We start from the raw sequence: 27,640 nt of genomic DNA on the forward strand, positions 1-27,640 counted from the left end.
AGAGAATATATTACGCGATTAATGCGAGAAGCGGCGGCTTGGTGCCTTTGACTTCTGGCAGTTCAGTGCCGTGTCGCCATGTTTGTTTCTTTTTTCGTGTAACTCAACGTAGAGTGCCATGTGAACGGGAGAGAAAGTAAGTGGAGAAGTACCAAAAAAAAATGGATGAATGTAGAAAAACAAACTGGAATAGGTATATTATCAACTTTCGACAAGCAAAACGGATGGAATGGAACGGTAGCTGAGCCGGGGAGAGCAAAGGGTATGTGTAAAATGCATTTATGCGGGAAGTCGGATAAATTGAAGAATTACAGGAAGCACTAAATTAAAAAGCAACTCTGACTGGCAAGAGGGAATCGGGACATCGGCCGCGCTACGGTGATGTCCGAGGTCGTGTGATGAAGGGAACAAACGCACTAACGGGAAAATAGATTTTTGATCTTGCTTCCGAAGTTAAAGGTTACTCATTGGAACTTCGGGGACCACGATTCGAGAGCTCGACAGGAAATGGCTGTCCGTGTCTGTCCTTGTTGATAGAAATCGGGGATGTCACATTAACATGTTCTAATTTCGTATGAAATTATACTGAAACATTTATCATTGTTTTCATTTCAGATTCATTCTGGCTGCTAGTTTACCATCGGTAAGTACACCATTCAAAAACCGTTTACATTAAATAAATTGTAAGATTGAGAGATTCATTCTGGATTTCGAAAAAAATATAAAGAGATACAAAATTTTCGCACCGGGTAAGTAATTATGGGAACGGGCGCTCTAAAGTCTAAACTTTAAACTCTAAACTCTAAGCTCTAATCTCTAAACTCTGAACTCTGAACTCTAAACTCTATACACTAAACTCTAAACTCTAAACTCTAAACTCTAAACTCTAAACTCTAAACTCTAAACTCTAAACTCTAAACTCTAAACTCTAAACTCTAAACTCTAAACTCTAAACTCTAAACTCTAAACTCTAAACTCTAAACTCTAAACTCTAAACTCTAAACTCTAAACTCTAAACTCTAAACTCTAAACTCTAAACTCTAAACTCTAAACTCTAAACTCTAAACTCTAAACTCTAAACTCTAAACTCTAAACTCTAAACTCTAAACTCTAAACTCTAAACTCTAAACTCTAAACTCTAAACTCTAAACTCTAAACTCTAAACTCTAAACTCTAAACTCTAAACTCTAAACTCTAAACTCTAAACTCTAAACTCTAAACTCTAAACTCTAAACCCAAAATTCAAAACATTTAACTCTAAACTCTAAATTTTGAACATTTTTACGACTCTAAATTCTAAAATTAAACACTTCATCATTCATATTTTGAAGTTAACTCTCAACTCTCGAGAAAGGCTGTTGACTGCTCGCTGACTGTAGCGGGATTAGAATCTGTTTATGTTTTTATTTAGAAGAGACTTCAATCTGAAAGTCATTTGTTCTTAGGAATGAAAGTCGCAGATGAAATTCTTTTTACGATCGCGATTGGTTCGAGGACTAAGTTTACGGGTCAATTTGCAGAGTTCGAATTGACAGTTTAAACCGATACTGAACCAGAGCCCGATTTGCATGTTTGTGGAGTACGAATCCGAAATGAAAACAAAGAAGTGCTTCGCCACTACGCTAAGTGCTTGTATTTGACAGCCTTGAGAATAACAAAAACATGTATGAAAAAAGGAGCCCTCAATTTTTCAACCATTTATTATTTACCATTATTATTTAATAATTGGAATATCGTAGATAGAAGGCTATCAAACAAACGTCAGAGAACTAACTTTTAGAATATTGTCAATGAACAATATTGACAATATTAGACAAGGTAAAAGAAGAAAATGAAACTAAAGAAAACAAAGATCAAAACAATGCAAAAGAGAGCGAAGAAAATCAACTAGAAAAGGAAGCATCATTTCTGACAAACTCATATTTTTTTTATCCCATTTATTTATTTATTAGGCTCATTAGCATTTTAGCTGTAACAGAGCCAGATTTTAATCGTGTACATGTACATATGTTTATGTTTCTATAAATTGTAAATTACACAGTAGTTAGTAGTAGCCACTTAGGCGTTAAGTTTTCTGTTCCATTACATTATGGTAAATTACACAGTAGTAGCCATTTAGGCGTAAGAATATTCTTTCTGTTCTTCCTTCGTTCAGCAGACCGGACAGCGCCGACAGTTGATATTGATCATTGTTGGGTTATTTAAAGAACGGTAGTCCGATGTGTTTTGCAGAGCAGAGCAGTTGTATGGATGAATCGATCTTATTTCGACCGTGGATCGATTTCCATCGCTGATGATGGTTGCGTGGACGTAGTTATTCTATAACAACACAAAGATGGTCAATTGAGGGCCCTGAGTTTGAACTCACGATCGATCGCTTGGTAAGCGAACGCGTCACCAAGTGGCTACGAAGACCTTCAAGCTCATATTATTCGACTATGAATTTATTCACAAGGAGGGAAAATATTCTTTATTAAGAGACAAGATAATGAAAGCAAAGAAGCAGAAGTGGTAGAAGAGAGCGAGAAGAAGGAGCAAATGAGAGAAGAAAGTGAATTAACAAAATGAAGCAAGAGAGAAAACATGATAAGGAAAAAGAGAAGAAGATGAACAAAATGAGAGAAAATTGCATAAAAATAAGGAAAGGCAATATTCAAGATAGTGAAGGCAAATAATTCAAGCAGAAGGAAACAAAAAAAACTATGAAAAAGATTGAGAATAAATTTACAATCGAATATTATGATTATGCAAAAAATGATGTTAATTTTCTCCGTTCTTTTTACCTTATTGTACCTCTCTTTCCTTTTCTCTTCTCATTTTTTTTTTGGCTTAATTACCCTTTTTTATTATTATTTTCTTCACCTTCTTTCTATTTTGTTTGCTTTTGCTTCTTCATAATCCTTCTTTGCTTTCTTCATCTTCCTACATCTTGAAACTTACTTCCTTATTTTTGTGCTATTTCAGAGAAAAAAAGAAAAGAAGGTATTAAAGCAAAAGAAAAACAATAAAAGAGAATAATGAGATGAACGTGAAGAGAGAAATATAGCAGAAAAACAAGGCAACAGGAAAAAATGAAAAGAGAACGAAAAGAATGAGCTTGAGATGGAATAATCTCTTTTGACAGACTCATATTTTTTACCGTAAACTTATTCGTAAGGAAGGAAAGTATTCTTCAAGATTATCTACTCTAATCTTGAAGAATACTTTCCTTCCTTGAAGACAAAGAAGAAGGAAGAATAACACAAAAGTGAATATAAACAGAATATAAAATAAGAAAGAGAAAATGAGTGAAGGAAGTAATGGAGAATATGAACGTGAAAAGGGGAAAATAGCACAAAACTAAGGAAGTAAGTTCCAAGATGTAGGAAGATAAGAAAGAAGGCGAAGACGAACAAAATAGTAAAAAGAGAAAATTAAGCAAAAAAAAAAATTAAAAATGAAGAAGATGAACGGAAATAGTGGTATAATAAGGAAAAAAACGGAGAAAATGAACTAGAGAAGGAATCATAATTTTTTGAATAGTCATATTATTTGATTGTAAATTAATTATTGAGGAAAGCATTTTTCATGAGTAGAAAGAAGCAAAAGAAAATAAGAGAGAAAAACAAAATAAGGATATGAAGCAAATGAGGAAAAAATCAGAAGAGAAAGGGAAAGAGATTAATAAGATGAGAGAAAAATAGCACAACAATCAAATGAAAGTAATTTCCAAGATGAAAGAAGATTAAAAAGGGAAAAAAGAGTGGATAGATGCCAAAGAAAACAAAATAAAAATGAGAAGAAAAAAATAAAAAAGTAAAAAACAAAGAGAAAATGAGACAAGAAAGCAAATGAAATCCAATTAAAGAGATTAGGAAAATGAACGAGAAGAGTGAATAATAGTGGAAAAATGACAAAAGAGGATGAAGAGAATGAACTAGAATAGCAAGCATCACTTCTGACAGACTCAAACTTTTTGGCTGTAAATTTATTCCTAAGGAAAGAAAGAAATCTCCTAGATGAAGGGAAAGGGTGAAGACGAAGGAGAAGAAAGAATAGAAATAGAAAAGAAAGAGAAAATGAAAGAACAAAGTAAGAGAAGGGACTGAAGTAAAAGTATTTTTTTTCGTAAGGAAGGAATTCTTAAATAAAATCAGACAAAAATGTAAAATGAGAAGCAGATGAACGAGAAGAATGGAAAATGGAAAATAGCACGAAAATAAAGAATAAAAGTAATATCCAAGATGAAGAAAGATAGAGAAGACAAAGACAATGAACTAGAAAAGGTAGCATCTTTCCTGACAGGTTCTATTCTTTTCACTGTAAATCTATTCGTAAGGAAGAAAAGTATGCTTCGAGATTGGGGGGAATTGAGAAGGCATAGAAAAAGGAGTAGAAACGAGCAAAAGATAACAAAGTAAAACAAAATGAAAGAAGAAAGCAAAATAAGAAAATGAAACTGAAGAATATAAGAAGGGAGAAAAAGGAGAAAATAAACGAGAGTTTAGAAGAGAAGAAGAAGAGTACAAAAATTAGGATGATAGTCAAATAAGAAGAAGTAGGAGGATTCACATTTTGTACCTGAATGAGTAAACTTATTAAAACATAATAAAATGAGTTATATTATTTTGTCGCTACCAGAAATCGAATTAACTGGATTTTTTCATGGAGCAAAAATAGATTTGTGGGTTCGTTAGCATATTAGACAAACTCGCGTAATCGGAAAAAAAGTGCGCATCGAGATCACCTGACTGCACTCTCCACTTCAGGCGCAATTTGAACTAGCGTGCCAAATCGAGCTCATTCCTACGGTACCACTCACACGCATGAAATAAATTTAGAATCATTCCACTGATCTCAATTAATCCGCGCCTTCAGCCAAAATTATGAATCAGAAATATTCAAGTGTCGAAGCCGAAAATGATGCTATGCCTCCGAGAGGAGCGAACGAGCGAGCGAAGAAAAACGACGATTCCTCGTGATTGATTTATATTTTATTGGGGCACAAAAATGCTCACACACTTCGCTGGTCGCGAAAAACATTAATTAAATAATTAATTGGCTGCCAGCTTGCAGGTGTGTTGATGCCGGCTCCCTTCCGGCGTGTTGTAGCATAGTTTCGGTCCCCAGTGGATTTCACACTTTTCGAAAAATTTGCTCATCTGAGTGATTACAGCTGTCCCGTTGCGGTCGAAAAAATGGGTCTGTTTTTGACGGGGACAGTGTAGAAATGGACACAAAAAAAGTGTGCGACTTATACGATTTTTCCGACACTGTTGTTGGGCAGAGTTATAGTTTTCAAGTAACACCTTCATTCCATCGATTTTCTGGAGATCTTAAAGTTTTAGTAGAGACCGTCTATAATCGTTTGATACTCTGATGATTTCAGTGAAAGCTAAATCTTTTCCATCAAGTTCATTCTCAATAATTCATCATAAATTTCGTTCCCTTCGAAGTAGTCATTTGAAAAAAAATGGTTTGTCTTCGGAAACTCGTATCTTGAAATGACATTCTGTTTATCGTGGTACAATCTTTTGTTTGACTCGTTTTACAATAGACGAAAGCGAGGAACAAAGTTTAACCCATTAGTGGTCAAGCTCTAAAAAATATATATTTTTTGATGGAAGAAAAAAAAAATATTTTGATTATTGGTGTTAAAGAAAACCCATTGTTCAAGAATTATTTTTGTTCAATTTTCTATTCTCCAGGAGACGACTGTTAAAAAAATCGAACGTTGGTCCTACATATTTATTTTAAAACTAATTTGTTGCCCAAAAAGTTTATACAAAATTGAATGAAATTGATGGTAAGTGGTAACTAATAAATATAGCTATCATTTGGTATCATTTTCCGAACTCATAAAAAATTATTAAGGTTCCTGTTAGATTTTACGAACAGCTGGCCGTTATCGGGTTGAATATTATCATGATTATATCTGGAAGATTCTACTCCAAAATATAGGATCAGTACAATTTTTTTCTGAAAACTTTATCCGTGCTGGTTTCGCATATTTATGAGCACACCACTCTCATACATACAAATATGTTGCAAGAAACAACCACAAATCGTTTATACTTTTCATGCACGGAATTGACAATCAACAAGAAGTGATTGACTCGTATTGAAGAGAGAAAATACCGCTAAAAAACCCCATCAAACATTTATGTGTGATGGGAAAATTTCAATGACTTTGAAATTCGCTCATTTACATGATCTGGCATTTCGAAGAATAAACTGTATAGCGTTCACACACACACATACGCTCTCCCATACCACCTGAAGCAAATACGTTGTAAGTGTGTCACGATTATACGCGAGTGCGAATCACAAAATGCTAATTCATCTCGAGAACTAGCTTCGGAGGGGAACTGTTGTCACAAATCCAGTCGGAAGAATAATTGAATATTAAATGGAAAGATGCTGCGCAGCCTCCGATGGTGAACACCTTTTTTTTACTGTAGAGCAGACAATGATCAGCAAGCGGGCGGGTTCTGGGGATGTACGAACGATACGACAAACGATTACTCATGATCATATGTATTGAGGGGTCTTTTGGATTATTTATAGCAAGTAGGATAAAGTAAGACTGTTCACCCTGGTGAGACGTAATGAGCTTCTCAATTACTAATTAACACTTTCGACGCCCCGTCAGATATGGGTGACACTTTCCTCGTTCAAATTTAATAGGATTTTTAAAAGGAATTTGATGGGATAGGCACCTAAGCGTAACTATAGAATATGTAGAAAAATAATAAAATTATAACCATATTATTATAACGTTTATACTGTCCTTTTTATCGATTTATAGTGCGGATGATTTGTATGACAGCTTTTTGCAAAACTCATATAACATGACTTTAGCATATGTTATTGTTGTCAATTCATCTTCAAATTGAATAAAATATTGCTAGATCATGTAAAAGTTGTCTACAAACTAAGTTTGATCTTCATTTAATAATTTATCCGCAAGTTGGGCTCCGCAAGAACATAGAAAAGCCGCTTTGCGCGACGAACGTGTTAATTTGAATATTTGAAATCGAACATTTCAAAACGCTCTTCTGAGTTGAAGGTATCTATAAAATAGATACAAAAGTCAGTTTGTTTGTTTATATATGCAATTATTATATTCAAACGAATAAAGTTACATAATCATGATAACTCGAGCTTTCCTTAACCCTCTAAGACCCAAATTTTTATTTGTCTAAAAAAACCTATTCCACTTTTATCTCGAATTTCGGACTTTCAACATAAAATATTCCTAGCAGAAAGCTGGCAGCATAAAACCAATGTGTATGTGTAATAGATGAAAATATTCTGAAGACGAAAATTTACGCGAAGTCGAGATAGAGCGAAACAGGGCTTGACAATTTCGAAACTACAAGAAGAAAATGAGTTTTTTATTTGTTCCGTTATCGTCAGTTAGTGTCATTTTCTATTGAATATATACCCGACGCATACTGAAATATCGTTTCTTCTATTTAGTTCTTTGCAGCTGTCGTTTCCACTGAATTTGAGCAGACGCTTTCAATTGACGTATCAAACTGCTCGAATGGGCTAAATGTCAGTTTCATTTCACACGCGGAAAGACGCTCGCTGCTTATAATTGTTTCATTAGTTTTTTTTTCATAAAACTAATTGAAAAGCGATAGGCTCATGATTGAGTGATGATGTGTCAATTGAGGTGAAATCGTAAGACCCTGATCGTGTTTGTATGTTTATACGCCATTGGAAACTTATTATTTTACCTTTGAAGCCATATATTGGTATACAAAACATCATCAGGCTGTTTAGAGGCAATTGGGCTGCAAAGTTTAAATCCTCTCTAAAAAAAACAGGAAGTGGGTTATATCTATGGTATAACCGCAAGGGTGACGTAGGACTATCGTTGATTTAGAGATCATTTGTTTGATGTTGAATATGAATTCATTCTGAATAAATGAATATTTGGAGAACTTCGAAAACGAGAGCGTTACGTTGGAGGCACAAGGTTTTATGCATCCAATATTGGATACGGAAAAATCCTACTGATGGGGAAGAATAATCTTCAGAAGGTATCCTGTTAATTGCGATTGATTGAAAAATCACAAAACCTAATGTATTTGGTCACAGTGTCACATTAAAATAAACTCTTTCACATGAATGTAATTTTAAATTCCCAGAGGAACTGGCAGATTATTTTCAGTAATGATTGGATATTTCCACATTTTCCTCGATACTAGAAGCCCACCAGTGGTTTATGCTAACTCGATAACCATCTGTTAATAGCACTTGATTGAAACATATTTGGTCACAGTGTTATATGGATAGAAAACATTCAAATAAACTCTTTCACATGAATGTATTTTTAAATTCCCAGAGGAACTGGCAGATTATTTTCCGGATCTTTCTCGATGCTGAATGGCATCCAAACGGAAAGAATTCCGCACGTGTATGTGTGTGTGTGTGTGTAGCGGCTGCTTCGAGATCTTCCCGGGGAACCGTTTGTGGCATCACTCTCCTCCTGATGGATTCCCTTCTGGCCTAAGGTGCACAAACAGGCTCTTGGTGAAACCATTCATCCGCGCTTTCATGATAAATGAAGAGCTTCACCAGCGAAAACATGCTCCAATCGCTGTTCAATTAGAACTGAGTGGATTTCCGAGCGGCGCTCGCTTATATACCGATTGGTGATTTCAATAGCCTGTTTTGAAAGCAAATTTAAGACTATTGAAACAAGTTTTTGGATCAGAAAGTAACAAGTATAGAACGCGTAGACATTTTATCTTTCGAATGAAGTGTTTATCATACCATTTCGTTCAGTTGTTTAGGAGCTATTAACACTCAAAATCTCGGTCTCCGGCGTAACGCTTTCGTTTTCGAAACTTTGATTTTACACCCCGGTATAGAAATGAAAGACGTAGTCCTACGTCAAAACATTATATCAAGCCGCTTGCCAATTTCTCTGCGTTCAGTTGTGTTATCATTTACCCTCCCCCTTCCAAAAGTTTGTTTCGTATTGCAGCGATCAATTTTGACTTCATTACCGGGTGATTAATGTTTTCTGCAAATTACTGACCAAAAGTGTTCTGCCTGCAATTTTCACTCCATGCTCACCCAATTTTCAAAATTATTTCTTTAGGTTTTTGACTGGCTCCAGTTCAGTTTGTTTCATTAGCACAATATGTTGTGAGACGTTTTCGATCATATTTTTCTTAAAGACCTGTACCGATGAGCTTTTGTGCTACCACTTGTTGACGTAGGCTTACGGTACCAAATCAGAAAATAGGTCACGATTTGATGGAACAACGTAAACGTTAATAACTACTTTCGAATTTGAATGATTCGCACACCAATCGAATCGGAAGTTCACTAGGATTTGTTCTACTCATTTCCCAGCAAACATTAAATCGCATAAAAAGCGTATATATAACATCATATGCCCTAAAATTTGGTTGGCATATAATGCGCCTAACTGGCATAAGCATGCAAAAGTGGAGGCCATATACATACATGGCAAATGCTTACCGAATTTGTTTGGATGACTATGCAACTTTGACCGGCTATAATAGCGATTATGTTGAAATTGAATTGCGATCTAATATGAATATATTCATGAATTGTCAAAGCACCAAATACGACTTTTGCCATACTCGTCTACGATTTATTACAGACATAGAAAAAAAAACAAATGGCTCAAAATATTTTCGTGAAATGTTTATTATAGCCTCACGAATCGCCATTTTTATATATGAGTATTTATGTTTGTAGAAATAATAATTGTTTGATTGACTTGTGTTGGGAGTGGAATATGAATGTTTAAAATGGCACAGATTGATGTTTGGTGAAAACTGCTCCGATGTGGGTTCGAACTCCGGTCGTCTGAATTATCATCCACCAGCTATCTCGCGCGGCTATCTAAAATTTAATTCAACAGCGGTTAAAACTTTCGAGTGCATCAGCATTTCATTGACATTTCAATATGATGTAATATGTTCTTTATTAGGATCTAATATGATTTACTGTTTCATCATTTTCATCAGCATGTAATACGATTTACTACAGTGCTGAATCGATTTAAATTATACGCTTATACGACACACAAACTGCATCAGCGTAATATACGCATATGATGCGGATTAAATATATTTTACGACAATGTACATCATAAAATTGATGTTTATTATACCGAATTGCGATTCAATTTGATAATGGTATATAAAATCGAGTTTTTACATTTTATGCGATTTCAAATATACACGATACATACTTTGATTGATATTATATGCGATTATGATTTATTCGGATTTCTTGTAAGACTTGGCACGTGCAAAATTATACGATTTAATGTTTGCTGAGTTGTGTGCTTATTTATCCGTAATGTGAGTCGCAACAGAAAAAAAACAGAAATATTGCAATGTATGTTCCGCCTGCTTTTAACTGAGTATAAATAATTCATTCGCGATTGTGAATTACAGTCTCAAACCTGCTAGCGAGCAAACAACATTCTTCTCTGATACTGAGAGTTTTAACAGAGGTTTTGCACGATACATAGGAAGAATGAAAGAAACAGCAAACTGCGGTGTTTTGTTCGATGGGAGCACCGGGTCATCTTTCATGCCGTTTGGCGAGTGTGCTTCTGTATTTTCGCATGATACGTTATCACGTTAACAAGTTATCAAAGCGTTGGAAATTAATACAACATTGCTGCATTACTATAAGGCGAAAAAAAATGTTGTCATATTTTTCTTGCTAGGGGAAGAATGAACCTTCAGCTGTTTCTACAAAACTATCTATCGGTTGTTTTAATGCCCTTACAGTTGTCTAATGAAGAGTTATTTGTATTTTCTTGGATTTTTCTGAAGTAATATCCGGCATAATAAGAAGAGAAATGATTTTTCTCAGGAAAAGTCTTGTGCGAAATCAGGAGTGTGTTCGAACTTATTGGGGACTTTTACCTATTTCAATGATCAATCGGTTTTGTGAATTTTTGTGCATTGCATTCATTCCGGGTTGAAAGAGGCGTCGAAGTGCAGCGTTATTCAAGCTGAATACATTTGGCAACCAGTTTTTTTGACGAAGGGTGCCAAATCAGAAAACGGGTCACGTTTTCATGAAATAAGGTTAACGTTAACAACTATTTTCACAGTGAACAAATTCTAATGATTTGCATACCAATGGAATCAAAAATTCTCTAAGATTTGTTTGACATGGTATGCTTTAAAATTCACTAATCTCTATACAGTTCAAATTAATGAAAACAGGAAGTATGCTCATTTCCTATACATTTGTTCTGCCGATTTGTGTACTTATCTACCCGTACCGTCAATAAAGAGCAACTGATACATTTGGTTCTGCCCGTAAAAATGAGCCATTTGGTATAGATAAGCCATCTGCAATTTGAAGCCACATCACTTCTAGTTTGGTGGTCATCGAAGCAACATGAAGAGTCGAAGAGCGTCAAGCGGGAATGGATTGTCATTCATAAGACAGGTGAAGAAGGAGTATGGAGTAGAGTTTCTTTCCACTAGGGACCTTCTCAGAGCTAGAGGTGAACAACAAAAATGGAATGGCAGTTCAATTGCTGATAGCTTTCGACAATTTTGAGGCGCATGCATGAGTCGAATCCACTGAAGTAATAAAAAACTAAATAGCTAAAAAGTTATTTAAAAATTTCGATGCATTCTAAAATAATATCCAAAGTGATAAACAAGTGGATTGAATAATATAATTCCATAGTTCTATGTCGAAAACTGCGGTCGCAGGTGTAAATTGAAGGCCGAAGCGAAAACAAAAAGTGTGACCAAATTTGTTGGTTGTTTGATTGCTTAGCTTTTACCATTTTTTAGCTTTTAGCTTTTGTATCAGAATCAAAAAAAGCTGGATGAATTCCCCGTCTAATGGAACGTTGTATGTCATATATCACAACAATAATCCTGCGTAATATGTATTTCAAATGTTTTAAACTCTCATGTTTCATTTCGATTTCGTTGCGTCATCCCCCTATATGGTTATCAAAGACGTAGTCCTATGTCAAAACTGTGACAAAACATGTCACAGAATGTACCTGAGGGTGCCAATGAAAATCGTCATCTCGAATTTCGAAAAGTTATTCCATACAAAATGTTCACCACCTCGAAAAAACATCCTATGCAAATTTTCAGCTTAATCGGACTTAAGAGAGAGTGGCGCAAAGTGGTCAAAGTTTGAGTGTTTTGAAAATCGAAAAATCACCAAAGGAGGGGGGGGGAGGTATATTCACATGAAAATGGTGTTTTCGAAAAAAAAAGTTGATGCCGAATGTCTCTAAAATACATGAAACGTCGAGATCTACTGTCATAATGAAATTTTTTTTATTTTGTCGAAAAGCGACAAATCGAATCTTTTTTTCGGAATACGAGAGAAAACGTATGGTTTTGGGTGCCAATGAAAATGATCATCTCGATTTTTAAATGGTTTTATTTAGCTTGCTCTGTAATATGTTTGTATGTCTGTATGTTTGTAACATGTTTGTCTGTAGCGCTGACCCACATTAATAGACCCTCTTTCTGTTGACCGATTGATTTGAGATTTGAAACACAGCTTTATCAATGCAGTCACTATAAAACTGCGTATTACATGATCTTGAAAATCCAAGATGGCGGCCGCTACAAAATGGCGGATTACATATTTTCTCAAAACCTCATCAATATGGGTTTTCCCAAAACCCCATAAATATGGGTTTTCTTAAAACCCCTTAAATATTGGTATCAAAGAAAGGGCTTGACTAGTAGAATACAGTTATTTATGAAAATGAGAATCCAAAATGGTCGCCACCAAAAAATGGCTCCATATATACAGTAGAACCCCGATTATCCGCGAAATAGTCGGATCAGGTCATCGCGTATAACGGAAATCGCGGATACGCGCAATTTAGGACTAAAAATGACTTTGGCTTTGAATGCCTATTATTAGCAACTGTTTGCGTGCTGTTGTTTATTGTGTAGCATTGACAAATAGTAACCACATTATTCATCATAATCACTCGCTCGTTGTCACGTACCTAACCTGATTCAACCGCCCTGGGTTGACAATTATTTGACAGCTTACTTCGGACTTATTTTTTTTTCAAGAGCTCAGATGCGTGATTATCGTCCACAACACAACAGTGGGGAGGCATACACAATTGCCTGCTTCCTCTGTGGCCCGGCTTGCCCTGAATTACACGACAAATGTTTTGTCAAGCATACGCATGAATGGTCGATGACAACTGCACAGGGTAAGCAGCGTGTGCTGCCTCTCTGACGCAAAACGATGTTGACGTGTTACGACAGAGTGGGGAAAACGGTCGCGGTATGCGGGGTGGGGAAAGTAGATCATCTTCCTCTATTGATTAATGCTTTCACTGCTGGTGCTATTTCTATTGTTTCGTGGGTTAGGACCTATTTGGTAAAAGTTTAGTACAACAATTGAGGGTGGGGAAAGAAATAGAATGCAAGTTATGATCAGGACATGAACTAGGTCGTCAACACGTTCAAATCTGTCGAGTCAGTCGAGGGATATTTCGTCTGCCATTTTCAATCGCAAGATCGTTTCTTTCGTTGTTATTGTTTTTATTCAGCGGCTTAATTGCTGCGCTGCGCTGTACGTCTGAAGCACTGCTACATCGAAGGTGAGTTAGGTAATGCGATGATGAAAGTGCAATAAATATTTTGTGAGCAACGTAAGTGTGGATATGACTCGTACTAACTACTGACTGTGTGATATGCTCGAAGATAGGATTGGTTCAGATTTGGTGCCATTGGATCTTGTCGATCAAATCGATTCCGCTAAACGCCAAGCACAGTACAATGTGCATCTGCTCTCTGGATATGGCGTCCGCTTTCATTTCGGTGTAAATTTCCAGCAAGCTAAACCGAAGCCGATGATGTGTATACATGGACATGTAGAGTTTTTATAGAAGAAAAAAAAAGCATGAGTTTCAGTAAGTAGCACGACAACATCGACGAAAGCAAGCGCGTTGGGAGGACGACGCCAGGCACGAGGTTGCGATATATTAGTATAACATATATTGAGTTCATTTTTGCTGTTGTCTGCCTCACCGTTACTATCTCACGTCGCTCGCGAGGTATGCACATCTCCGCGGCATTTACCTACCCAACAACAACAATAACAACAACAACAACAGTGAACTGGCCGGACTCGGGAATTTTTATTTATACTATTCCTATCGCTGTGTTTCGTTATTTCGTTTCGTATTTATAACGACAACGCGAAAAGTATACTGCTGTGTTATTGTTGTTGATGGGAGGCGAGTGAAAAGTATCGCTTTGTGACGTTGGATCTTTAATTCGATATTATAATAATTAGGGTTGTATAATATTGTCAAGAATGGGTATTTTATTGTATAGAACATTTCGACAGTTGTCACTTTTTTGTGTTTACCTCGATTTGCCATTTCATCATGCATAGGCAAACATCTGAATGTTAGTCCAGTGAATTGAGCAAATTTGTTACGAATTTTGTTTTACGAAAAACACTTGAAACATGTCGCGCTTTTCGTTGACTTTGCAGACGACATGCTCATCTCTTAGAGCAATTTATTCGAGCGACGGTCGTTTGAGCACCCCTTTTACTCTGCAGAATAACACGTTTCATTCAAGATAACATACAATGTGTGACAACGCTCGGTGCACTATATGGACCAGTGGAATCATTGGTCTGCTTTTATTCAAACATGAAGTCGCTATGGTGGTCGCTACAGAACAAGGATGGAAAACAAGGGAGCATGATGCGATTTACGATTAATCGCAAACTGCACAGATCGCAATCTGTGCAAACTGCGACTAACTGTTAATCCTCTCCCATCATAACCAAATGATCTTCTCTTGGTGGAGGCGATCTGGCGTAGCGGTAACATCCATACCTCTCACGCTAAGGGTCACGAGTTCAATTCTCACTCCCGACATTCTTCCGAAATGGAAGGTAAAAGTGACGAACCAGCCAAATGTGTTGAAAGTCACTATAATACAGAAATAAAAAAAAAAAAAAAAAAAAAAAATCTTCTCTTGGTAACTCTGAGTTGACCAAAGCATTGCTAGACTGAAACTAGTTCGAATAATTGAGTTACTCTCCTTCCTCGTTTTGTTTACAACTACTAACAAGAAATTGCTCCATGGGAATGAGTATCTCTATGACGTACGCTTTACGATTCTCGCTCTCTTGTCCGGGCGTTCAATTTTCCTCCCCGAGCGCGTTTACTTCGATAAAACTCTGTGAGATATATTTTTCCGCCAGCCCAAATACAGAATACAGAATACAGAATACAGATCAATCAAGTGTAGCCCGCAATGCACTGAACCATCTCGAGTTCAATTTGATCTAACAAGGAACATCGACTGGCAAAAATTTGCAACGGCGGTAACAATCGGTGTCGAATCAATAGATATACTTCCACCATTGGAAGAATATCGATTCTTCGTCGATTTATTGTATAAAAGCTCACTGGAAGCACAAAAAAGAAAAGTTCCAAGTGCTTAATTTAAAAGAAAACCAGCCACTCCTGGCTGGGACGATGAATGCACAAAATTGTATTTGAAAAAAACTGATGCTTTCAAAGCTTTTCGTAGACACGGAACATCCATCACACACTTCGAGGAATATTCAAAGCTTGAAATACAGCTAAAACAATTAGTTAAAACAAAAAAACGCGGTTACTGGCGCAATTTCATCGAAGGTCTTTCTCGTGAAACCTCAATACGCACCTTGTGGAGGGTAGCTCGCAACATGCGTAACCGCTCATCTACCAACGAGAGTGAAGAATACTCCAACCGATGGATATTCGATTTCGCTAAAAAGGTCCGTCCAGACTCAGTTCCAGCCCAATATATTCTTCGAGAAACGTCTCCGAGCGGTGGACCTCTGGACAGACCATTCTCAATGCTGGAATTTTCTATAGGTCTTCTTTCATCGAACAACTCTTCACCCGGAAGCGATATGATTAAATTCGTTCTTCTAAAAAATCTTCCCGATATCGCGAAAAGACGCTTGCTAGACTTATTCAATACTCTACTAGAAAACAATATTGTGCCACCCGAATGGAGACAGGTCAAAGTGATAGCAATTCAAAAGCCTGGCAAACTAGCGGGTGACCATAACTCATACCGTCCGATTGCTATGCTCTCGTGCATTAGAAAATTGCTGGAGAAAATGATCATTCGAAGACTCGATCAATGGATCGAGACAAATAATTTGCTATCAAGTACACAATTTGGGTTTCGCAAGAGCAAAGGAACAAACGATTGTCTAGCGTTGCTTTCTACAGATATTCAACTGGCCTTTGCGCACAAGGAGCAACTGGCTTCAGTATTCTTGGATATTAAGGGAGCTTTTGATTCAGTTTCCATAGAAATTCTGTCAGACAATCTGAACAGCAAGATAAGACTATTGCAAACTTCCCTAGATAAGTTGTCTTCTTGGGCAAGGAACTTAGGGATCGAATTTTCGCCGCAGAAATCTGAACTGGTAGTGTTTACTCGAAAGCGGTCCCCAGCCCAATTGCAACTTAAGTTTTTGGGCAGAAACATTACCCAATCATTGACCTTCAAGTACCTTGGTGTCTGATTTGATTCAAAATGCACTTGGAATACCCACATTACGTATTTGAAGCAAAAATGTCAAAAAAGAGTCATCTTTCTCCGCTCTATTTGCGGCACGTGGTGGGGAGCTCATCCGGGAGATCTCAGAACGCTTTATAAAACAACTATTCTATCTATTGTGGAGTATGGCTCTTTCTGCTTTCTCTCAGCAGCTAAAAGTCACCATCTAAAATTGGAACGAATTCAATATCATTGTCTGCGTATAGTTCTCGGCTGTATGCACTTAACGCATAACATGAGTCTCGAAGTTCTGGCAGGAGTAACTATACAATCTTATAAGGTTTATGAGAATTTATCATCACTATATTTCATCAGATATTTGTCTTCCATCGTTTACTCCAGACCGTGCTCACTTCACCATCAGCAGTTCCTCAATTGAATACGATCTGTCGATGAAACAAGCAATACTTGGGATTTCAGATCAGCTTCGACCAACTTTCAATCCCCGTATTTTTAACCGAAAGTACCAAAAAGTCAATTGCATGAAAAGATACTTCACTGATGGGTCCACTGGCTTCAATGGATCCACTGGCTTCGGTGTTTTTAATGAAAATTCGAGCGCCTTCCGTAAACTGCAGGAACCTTGTTCCGTTTATGTTGCTGATCTGGCAGCAATCGACTTCGCATTGGGGATGATCTCCAACAAACCTGCATACCATTACTTCATTTTCTCGGATAGTCTCAGTTCGCTTGAGGCTCTCCAGTCGATGAAAACTAGTAGGCACCCATCTTATTTCCTCACAAAAGTGAGGCAGCAGATGAGTGCACTGATCGAAAGATAAGTTAATCTTTGTTTGGTTAGTTAATCTTTGTTTGGGTCCCCTCTCATTGCTCAATTCCTGGCAATGAGAAGGCGGACACTCTCGCAAAGGTGGGTGCACAGGAAGGCGAATTGTTTGATAGACAGATTTCATACGATGAATTTTTCCAATTACTGCATCAGAGTTCCCTCTTGAGTTGGCAAACCGATTGGGACACTGGAAGTCTTGGGCGGTGGTTATATTCAATTATTCCAAAGGTTTCTTCGAGAGCGTGGTTCAAAGGTTTAGCCATGATTATATTTCGTTGCCACACGAACAGTTAAAATTTCAACAATATACATTCATACATTGTAGAATGCTTAGAATAAAGTTTATTTAACGTCAATTTCGCTCAAAAGAATTGTTTGTTTATATATTGTGCTTAAATATGATAATTTCAGCTGTCAAGTTTCTATAAGACCATTTCAAAATTCATATGTATTATCAATGAAAAATTCAAGACTATTGCCTGATTTTTGGGCTAATAACCTGGGAAATTCGTGTTGGCATACTATTTACCAAATTTTTCTGAACGGATTTCACGACATTTTTCTATTTTTCCAAAATTTTGAGATCGTGGTGTACCGCTTTCCTTCAGTGTAGATTCTGTGTACAAGGATCCCCCTAAGATTTTCAACAGGATTCGAGTCTAGAGAGCGAACCAGTCAGTCCAAAAAAAAAAAATAGTTTTGGATCCTTAATCCATTGCTCAGTTTCCTTGCTGGTATGAATAGTAGCATTATTTTGCTGGAATGTGATTTTTTGTGACGATATCCACCCAAAAACGGTAGGAGAGAGGATTTCAGAACATGTATGTAATCCTTAAATGATGTGAAAGCTATCTTCAGCTTTCCGGTTGCACAGAATCCCGCCCAAACCATGCACGAGCCTCCATCAAAATTCTTGTTTAAAAATACTGTTACTCCTTCCGTAAATCATGTCAGTACCCGTTGAAACCATCAGGATCATCCAAAATGAACTTTTTTTGATCACTGAAGAACCTAGCAAAGATAAAAGTAAAAAAAAATTGAAGAACTTTTCGCTATGATATATAGAAAAATGTATTCTTTTGAAAACGTTCTCTATCCGTGAGCACTTTTCCATTCGGCATTTTCCAGATTTATTAATCAAACTAGCTAAAAACAACGGAAAACGTAACAGGTCTTATAGAAACTTGACACTTGAAAAATACAAAAACATTTTTTTACGCTCAACACTTGCACATACACATATTTCTTTTTTTTTTTTCTTATAGAGGTGAGGAACGCTCTTCCAACCTTATCTGGGAAGGGATAACCCAGACGTCGAGTGGGGATCGCACCCACAAAAACCAAGCCCTCTACTCGTAGCCTCATTCCCCCCGGGACCACATCTAGGCGACTACTTCAGGGGGCGGCTGTGCTCATGCACTTCACGAGTTTTCAACGCTAACTAGCGTTGATCCTTCCCTTTTTCTCTATACATCTCATTTACGCTTCCGTTGTACTCCGCCACGCACATCCGCTGCACAGGCTTCCTTTTACCCGTCGAGACGTGTACCGATTAGGAATTGCCCTCCAACTTGACGCGCAACCCGTCACAGCCACCCTCGCAGGATTTCTCTTCCCAACGGAGCGCCGATTAGGCAGTGCCCTCCAACATAACGCGCACTCCGTCACAGCAACTTTCGTGGGGTACCCACCGATTTGATGATGCTCTCCTAGGCTCTCGCTCCGCCGAAACGACCCTCGCAATGTTCCTCTCTCAATCCACCAACAGGCATTGCCAGCATTTTCTTGCTCCTGCTCTCCAGATTCCGCTTACCCGTCGAGACGTGTACCGATTAGGAATTGCCCTCCAGCTTGACGCGCAACCTGTCACAGTCACCCTCGCGGGGTTTCTCACCTGTCGAGACGTGAACCGATTAGGAAGCGCCCTCCAACTTGACGCGCGCCCCGTCACAGCCACCCTCGCAGGATTTCTCTTCCCAACGGAGCGCCGATTAGGCAGTGCCCTCCAACATAACGCGCACTCCGTCACAACGACTCTCGTGGGGTACTACACTTTGCAACAGCCCTCGCATTTGTTCCTCTTCTATGGTCAGGGGTTATTACTACGCTGGTCGGCCCTCCACTTCCGCTGTAGCTCGGACATGATGTGTATGATTACACTGTTCACAGCGTTCCAGGTGCCCTCGTCGCGACACATTTTCTCCACTATGTTCCCGGTATGAAGGGCAGGCAGCCCCTCGCGTCTTGCGGTGAACCTGGGACACACAAATATCACGTGTTCTGGTGTTTCCTCCACATCTTCACACTCCGGACAGAGTGGCGACGTTGCGTGCCCGAACCGGTGCAAATATTGCCTGAAGCAGCCATGTCCAGACAGGAACTGTGTCAGATGAAAATTCACCTCCCCGTGCTTCCTGTTCATCCACGTCGATAGTACCGGTATGAGCCCATACGTCCACCTGCCTTTCTCCGCCGTGTCCCATTCCTGCTGCCACTTCAAGAGTGATTCTACTCTCGCTGTTTTCCGGATACCCCTGATTTCCTTTCGTCTGTAGCACTCTCTGTCTTCCGCCAGAGTGATGCCAATAGGGATCATGCCGGCGATAACGCAGACTGCCTCCAACGAGATCGTCCTATACGCGCTCGCAACTCGCATCGCCATGAGCCGAAACGTACGGTCCAGTTTTCTACGATTCCGGTGGGTTTCGAGAGCCGCAGACCAGGCTGGTGCTCCGTACCGCAGTATGGACGAGGATACAGCAGCCAGGAGACGCCTTTTGCTACTGCAAGGTCCTGCGTTATTCGGCATTATTCTCGCTATCGCGCTAATGGTAGTCGACGTGGTTGTTGAAATTCAGCCGGTCGTCGATCATAACTCCCAAGTATTTCAACCTACACTTAGAAGTTATCACGTGTTCCCCGACTGTGATTTCCGCTCGCTGCACGGCTTTGCAGTTACTCACCAACAATACTTCCGTTTTATTATGAGCAATCTGCAGTTTCACTGCTTGCATCCAGTTCCCTACTGAGACGATGGACTCGGTTGCAAGCATCTTCACCTCTTCGAGTGTTTCGCCTGCCACTGTGAGAGCGATATCATCCGCGAAGCCCACGATCTCCACGCCTTTGGGAAGCTTCAGATTCAGTACTCCGTTATACATTACGTTCCAGAGCGTTGGGCCCAGGATAGAGCCTTGTGGTACTCCGGCCGTTATATTCAACGTTGTCTGCCCCGTGCTCGTCTCGTAGACTAGGACGCGGTTCTGGAAGTAGCTTCCTAGAATTCTGCACAGGTACCCAGGAACCTTCATACGGTGTAGGGACTCGGCAATGGCTTCCCAGCTAGCGCTGTTGAAAGCATTCCTCACGTCGATCGTTACTATAGCACAATGTCGGTCGCCCCTCCGCTTTTGCTGTGATGCCTTCTCTGCTTTTTCAACCACTGTCCGGATAGCATCAACGGTGGACCTACCTTTCCGGAATCCAAACTGCATCTTTGACAGACCATGGTTACTCTCCGTACATTTCGTCAGTCTGTTGAGGATATCCTTTCCAAGAGTTTCCCAAGAGTATCCAGCAGGCATATAGGCCTATAGGATGTTGGTACCCCCGGGGGCTTTCCTGGTTTTGGCAGCAACACTAACTTTTAGATCTTCCATTTCTTAGGAAAGTGACCATCATCCAGGCATTTCTGTAGCACTATCCTGAAAATGTCCGGGAACGCCTGAATCGCCGTTTTCAAGGCCGCGTTGGGGATTCCGTCGGGGCCGGGCGCTTTGTTTACCTGCAGTCTCTTCGCCACTGCTACCAGTTCTTCACTGGAAACTTGAGAACGTTCGGTAACTATTTCGTACGGTGTCGGTGGCCATATCGTAGGATCATGCATCGGAAATAAATCCTCCACAATGACCTTCAGCTTCTCGGGACACGATTCGACGGGCGTCACAGGTCCTCTGATCTTCGCCATCACGACTCGATACGCGTTGCCCCATGGGTTGGCATCTGCATCTCGGCACAGCTCCTTGAAACAGTTCGCTTTGTTCAGTGTAATTCCCCGTTTCAAGGCGGCTCTAGCTGCTCGGTACACCGTATTACGTTCCTCTCTATCAGCGCTATTTCGTGCTCTCTGAAAGCGTCTTCTGGCTTGAAGACAGCTAGCGCGAAGGTTGCGAAGAAAGTCGTTCCACCAGTAAGCTGGGCGTCTTCCATTTTTTGGTACAACTTCCCTCGGAATGGTAGTGTCGCATGCTCTCACCAGTAGATCTGTCAACTTTTCTGCGTTCCAATCTGATGCTCCGCTAGCTAGACGAAGTGCTTCGACGAAAAGGTCCTTGTCGAAAGCATTCGTCTTCTGCTCACCGCTTGTTGTCCTCCGAACTAGCACGTGGTTTCGTTGACCGATTCTGTACCGGATCGCCTGGTGATCACTGTGCGTATACGACTCGCACACTTTCCACTCCGTACTCGCCAACAGCGACGGACTGCAAAAAGTAACGTCGATGATGGATTCGCGCCCATCTTTCCGGAAAGTGCTGGTGGTACCTTCGTTCAGTAACGTTACTTCCAGCTTTACTAGAGCTTCCAGTAGACTGTACCCTCTGATGTTGGTGCATCTACTTCCCCACTCCACCGCCCAGGCGTTGAAGTCGCCTCCAATGACGATCGGTGTTCTACCGTTTAGTTCCTCGGTCATTGCGTCTAGCATCTGGTGGAATTGCTCAGTTGTCCATCTCGGGGGTGCGTAGCAACTACACATGAAGATACCATTAATTTTGGCGATTACGAAACCTTCATGTGAACCTCCAACCACTTCCTGGATAGGTTGTGGTTGTGGATATCTGCCCATCACCTGTATTGCAGCAATCCCTAAGCTATCCGTCGCCCAGCTGCCGTTATCACGGGGTACTCGGTACGGCTCCGCTATGATTGCAACGTCGCATTTTGTCTCTGTCGTCGACTGCCACAGCAGTTGCTGAGCTGTGTTGCAATGGTTCAGATTGATCTGAATTATCTCCGTTACTGCGATTCTGATAACGCCTTCTTATACGAGGGACACTTGAAGCTTCCTGTCGCATGGTCGCTGCCGTTCTCTGGTTTGCAGAGCAGGCATTTCGGTTGCTTCGTGCAGTCTCTCGCAACATGCCCTTTCTCACCGCATCTCCTGCACAGTTCAGACCTGTCGGGGCCTGTGCAGCTTCTTGCCTGATGTCCAAAGCCCATGCACAGGAAGCATCTCTCCATCCGCTTGGCCACCCGGGGCACCATCTTCAGCGAGCAAACCGACCAGCCAACTTTTATTTTGGTCGTTTCTACCATCTTATTGGCTGCGACTGTTGAGAGCCGTATCGACGCCGTCTGCGTGCCACCATACGCCTTCCTCATACGGATCGTCATTGGTGTATTGTCCAGCTTACACTGTTCTATTAACTCGCGCCTTAACTCCTCGTCTGTCGTGATTTCGTCGAGTTTTCTGCATTCGACCACTGATTCCTGGGATATCGCAACCAGTTCCCTGAAGGCTGAACTTTTGACCGCCGGATCCCTCTTGAGCTCGAAGAGCATCTCTCCTTTCTGGGTGCGCCTGGTTTTCACCAAATTCTCTCCCAGTTCTTTCAACTCCGGATCGTCTCTCACTTTCCGCAGGAGTGATGCGTAAGTCACTCCTTCCTTCACCTCGACGATCAGAGCATCTCCCTTACTTCGCTCGCGTCTGGGCCTGGTTTTTTGTCTCCTGCACACCTTTCTTCTTTTCTTCTTTCTTCTTCCGTTTCTCCGTCTGTTTTTCGACAGTTCGCCATCCACTGCCTTCACCTTCCTTTTTGTTTCCCAGGTTGTCTTTTTTAACCTTCTTCAGGTCTTCTTCATCCCCTGGGGTATCCCTCTTCCTTTTGTCCGATCGTGGGTTTCGTGGCGTCTTAGGCGTCTCCTGTATCTCGACGAGCATCTTCTCCCTTGCTTCAGTGAGTGCTTTTTCAACAACCTCTGCTCGCGTGATCATCTCCTTCTGTTCGCGGTCAGCAGCCGTAACGGCGGATTTGATGCTTGTGACTAAATGTTTGATCTTAGTATGGACATTGTTTTTGTCCTTAATGAACTCGTAGAGCTCGTTCACTTTTTTCTTGACCTCCATCAAGCTTGACCTCCCGACCTGCAGCCCTTCTAAAGAAGTGGTGGTGTTGGCTTTATGCGTTAGCACTTGTATCAGGCTAGTCTCTCCATGTTGTGGATGCTGTTGGTATCCTCTAGGATTCGCTATGGCTGTCTGGTTGCGAATTGGTGATCTCTGGAGCTTACCGCTCCTTGCGAACACGCTCGCCTCTCCCGTTGGTGTGTCTTCATTACCGTCGTTTCGTCTGTTAAATTGTTCGATGGTATTCATGTCTGTTGGGTCCCAACTTCGGGCCGCTATCTCCGCTCGTTGTACATAGTCGCTATCAGTGATCCCATGGTTGTCTATGCATCCTTCATAGGGACCGTGTTCAGAGCCAGATCAGCGCAAGTCAGGAATGCGCTGACGCCTAGTACCTAGTGCCTGAGCCTAGATGAGCATCGAACGTACCCGAAGATTTGCCAAGTTATTACCGGGACGGGGGCAATCGCACTATTAGCCTACACGCCGTTTCAGGAAGGTGTCACCCTTCCTTACTCAGGGAACAGGATAGTACGACTGTCAGCCTTTAGCGTCGTGTTGAAATCGTTTCCGTATCGTGTCCGTTTTTTATGTCGTAATCAGGATCTTACTGGCGTCAATCCTGATGTGCTTGGCACTCCTTTCGTTGCTCCAGTACACGGTATTTCCCTCGTGCAATCTCCAATAGGCTTTACCGTGCCCTTACTCGCGTTGTCACCCGATTAGTCGCCTCATACGACAGGGACAGGGACCAAGACCCGAAGTGCTATTCTAGGCCGGCAACTCCACGGCCAACATACACATATGAAAATCATGCAGTGTATGATAGTTACCAATACAAATACACTAGAATATAAATTGAAGTGTTGTTTGTTTACAATTACACAAAGCAGCAAGATCATCACCTGGTCTTACAGAAGTTGGACAGAGTGTAACAGCACATCCATTCTGACTGCATTTATCCTTCCGTTCAGACGACGGTGAGATGAGGGGACAAGACAAACAAACGAATAACGAAAAAGAAAAAAACACAAAAGCATTAAATTCTTATACTAGACCGTTTCACAAACATATAGATCAACTGCATTTAGCAGATGTCGCGAGTTCCCAACACGTCTCTAACAGGAACATAGGGTTGTCTTCCTTGGGCCCTAAGGGCATTCAAAAGGTACTCTCTGACATCGATCACGCAGTTTGGCAATGTACGGATAACTAGTACATTGCCAAACTGCGTGATCGATGTCATAGTAACCGTTTCCACACCGACAGACATTGCTTTGAACAAGATTTATTCTGTGGAGATGCACATCTAGCGAGTAGTGATTGGACATAAGTCTATTTCCGAGTTGTTCTCCGATGTTCCGATGCTCAAAATCAATTCGCGATGTTGCTTTTCGGGTGACGCCATTTTTCAAATTTTCAAAACACTGACAGCGATAAAAATACAGTGTAAACAATACACTCTAAACTACTTCTACTCAAATTTGCAAGAGAAAAGACCCAATGGGTAATTTTCTGCAGCGTTTTTTCCGTGATGCAATTTGATGTGGGACACCCTTTATGCTTCCAAAAATACACACTGTCATCACCAAAAACAAGGTAGTTGAAACTATAGCTTCATACATTTCGTAGATCGATCTCTTCCAACACAAACGCCAACACCTTTGCTGTGATTCGTCTTATCATAATTTGGGCAATGGTGGGCAGGGCCGGCATAGTCATAGTTAACTGAGGATATTCAGTGGACAATGAAGAAATTCCCCTTCGTGTTCAATAAGAAATCACTTTTGGCTTCTTCACGCAGTTTCTCCGTCAACATGACTCAATAGTTAGTCGGGCGTTTAGTCGTTATCTCCCTCTACGATTCGACTTCATTGCATATTGAAGCGACTCCCCACAAAATGAATTAGCTTCTCTCTCTCATGTATCCCGTATGCATGTATCGATGTTTGAGTTCAACGTGGTTTGACGTATACTACAGGTGAGCTAGATTTTTTGTATCGTACACGAAAATTACTCACACGTATAAAATAGCATGCAGTGTTGTGTTCCTCCCAAGCTGTACGCTATTTGCTAATACCAACGTGAGGACCTTTATAGCATACCTGATAACTGTCTAAGTTCGAGGATTTGAGTTCACGCTGGGTAGACAATAAACCATCCATTAATGGTGTAACTACCTTTTTGCATCAGAAATCAAGTTTTCGTTTCACTTTATATGGAAGTAGAAATCAGATTGCGTACGCGGGTAAAACGATTTGTGTCGGGGGGAAGTAAAAGTGTGGATTGAAGTCAGTTGAATGAAGAGACAGATTTGTATTCATCAGTTACGTCACCTAGAATAATCATTGACTAGGATAATTCATCAGTCATCCTCGCTCTCAACGCTCGTCAATTCATTTTCTAGTCAAGTCAAATCATGTTAACGGCGAATGCCGAAGTAGTGCTAGTCGAAGCGAAGCGACTTAGAGGAGAATCGATATTCATTTTTCATCTTCGAAGATTTCGGGATCGACTTATTTATACACATTTCTTTCTTTATTCCAAGTTAATTTTTAATCATTTTTGATGTTTTTACGAAGGTTTACTTCCCTGACGACGCAAAATTACCCAATACCAAGTCCCAAAGCGTTTGGACAGATGCTATGTGGCCGCTATTTACCTCATCAAGAATACCCTACGGTGTGGTATTGATATCGGGAAGTGGATGTCCGCGATCAATGTGTACAAGAGAGGTGTCTATCTATCGGTCAAGATTTTGCGTTTCATCTCGAAATTTCACTAATACCTCAACAGATTTTCTTGATGATATGAACCGATCTGTGCGGACGTATGATCATTGTGAAAAGTTTTTCATCTACGGAATGAATCATGGTTTTTTTTTTATTTTCACCAAGGATCAATCGAGTCACCCCTTCAACCCTAAAATTTGATGATCCTACACATGGATGATGCAAAAATATTTTCATGCATCCTCCATACACAGACTAAAGCGCAATTTGATCACAGAATGGATTAGGCATTCGAGAGTGACTGAATGTAAGAGTTGAAGAGGTTACTTGGTAAAAAAGCAAAAAAAAAAGATAATTCTTTGCCATGATGAAAAAAATTTTCAACACAGATATTGCGTCTAACTGCGTCCGCACTGATAAGTTCATATAACACGATCGTCACTTTACGGTGAAAACGAAATGGAGTGTATATAACCTTGTATACACTTCATTTCGTTTTCTTTGTGGCCCATCATCTTTAAAATTTGAAGATGTCCCAAAGAACACTCTGCTGGAGTAATTACGTTTGGCTTTGTGCTGTTGGTTCGAACATGCATCCTATGTTTATTGAAGTATATTGGTATTTCAAAGAATTAAGTGCTTTCCTTGATGAAGGCTAAGGCTTTTCTTACGATCAACATGTTGATGGGACGACTCGTCATCTATTTATTTATTTATTTAATTACAAACATCAATAGGCTTAACATAATTGCCCTAATGAAAAATTATTTCAAAAATAATGCTACTAACTATACAATTAAAAATCAAACTTAGAACTACTTAAGAGCAGCAGAATAGAGCGCTTTGAGGGACGAACGGGAAAGATGATAATCAAAACACGAACTACAAAGGCTGAACACACGACACATACTGTTTATGGGTTCATTGTAGTCGTAATTTGTTCGAGTTGGTGGAATGTACAAATAGTTTCGGGTACGCAAATTGCGACGACTAATGTTGAAGTTTATTACGTAGAGTAATTCGGGGCAATCGATATTCGATAAAATAATATCAGATACAAAAAGCGTCTTGGCAACATTCCTTCGAGGGCCCAGTGAATCCAATCCTATGAAACTACAGCGATTCTCGTAGCTGGGCAGATTCAATGGGACATTCAATGGCAGATAACGTAAGGAAAATCGAACAAATTTTCGCTGAATCGACTCAATACGCTGTACACTATTCTGGTAAGGCGTCGTGCACAAATTACGTAACGCTAAAAATCCGGATTTTGGACCCCCTCCCCCCCTACGTAACGCAATTTTCTATCTCTAATACACAGAAAGTAACGCGGAAAAACAACTTGAAGTCGTCGGCGTAAGAGAGCTTCATTCATGCAATCGTTGAATCCGATTTG

At 40.1% G+C, this 27,640-nt stretch overlaps 1 protein-coding gene across 2 annotated transcripts in view; it reads left to right on the plus strand.

The window, feature by feature from the left end:
• The window catches only part of LOC129780622 (ras guanine nucleotide exchange factor B), a 212,261-nt gene that overhangs the window by 14,441 nt on the left and 170,180 nt on the right, over positions 1 to 27,640 (plus strand). For both annotated transcript variants that reach the window (XM_055789090.1, XM_055789092.1), the window contains exon 2: positions 616 to 643. The gene's annotated coding sequence lies outside the window, so the exon portion shown is untranslated. The remainder of the gene's footprint in view (positions 1 to 615; positions 644 to 27,640) is intronic.

This window comes from Toxorhynchites rutilus, chromosome 3, assembly GCF_029784135.1.
Source record: "Toxorhynchites rutilus septentrionalis strain SRP chromosome 3, ASM2978413v1, whole genome shotgun sequence".
Classification (NCBI taxonomy): Eukaryota; Metazoa; Arthropoda; class Insecta; order Diptera; family Culicidae; genus Toxorhynchites; species Toxorhynchites rutilus.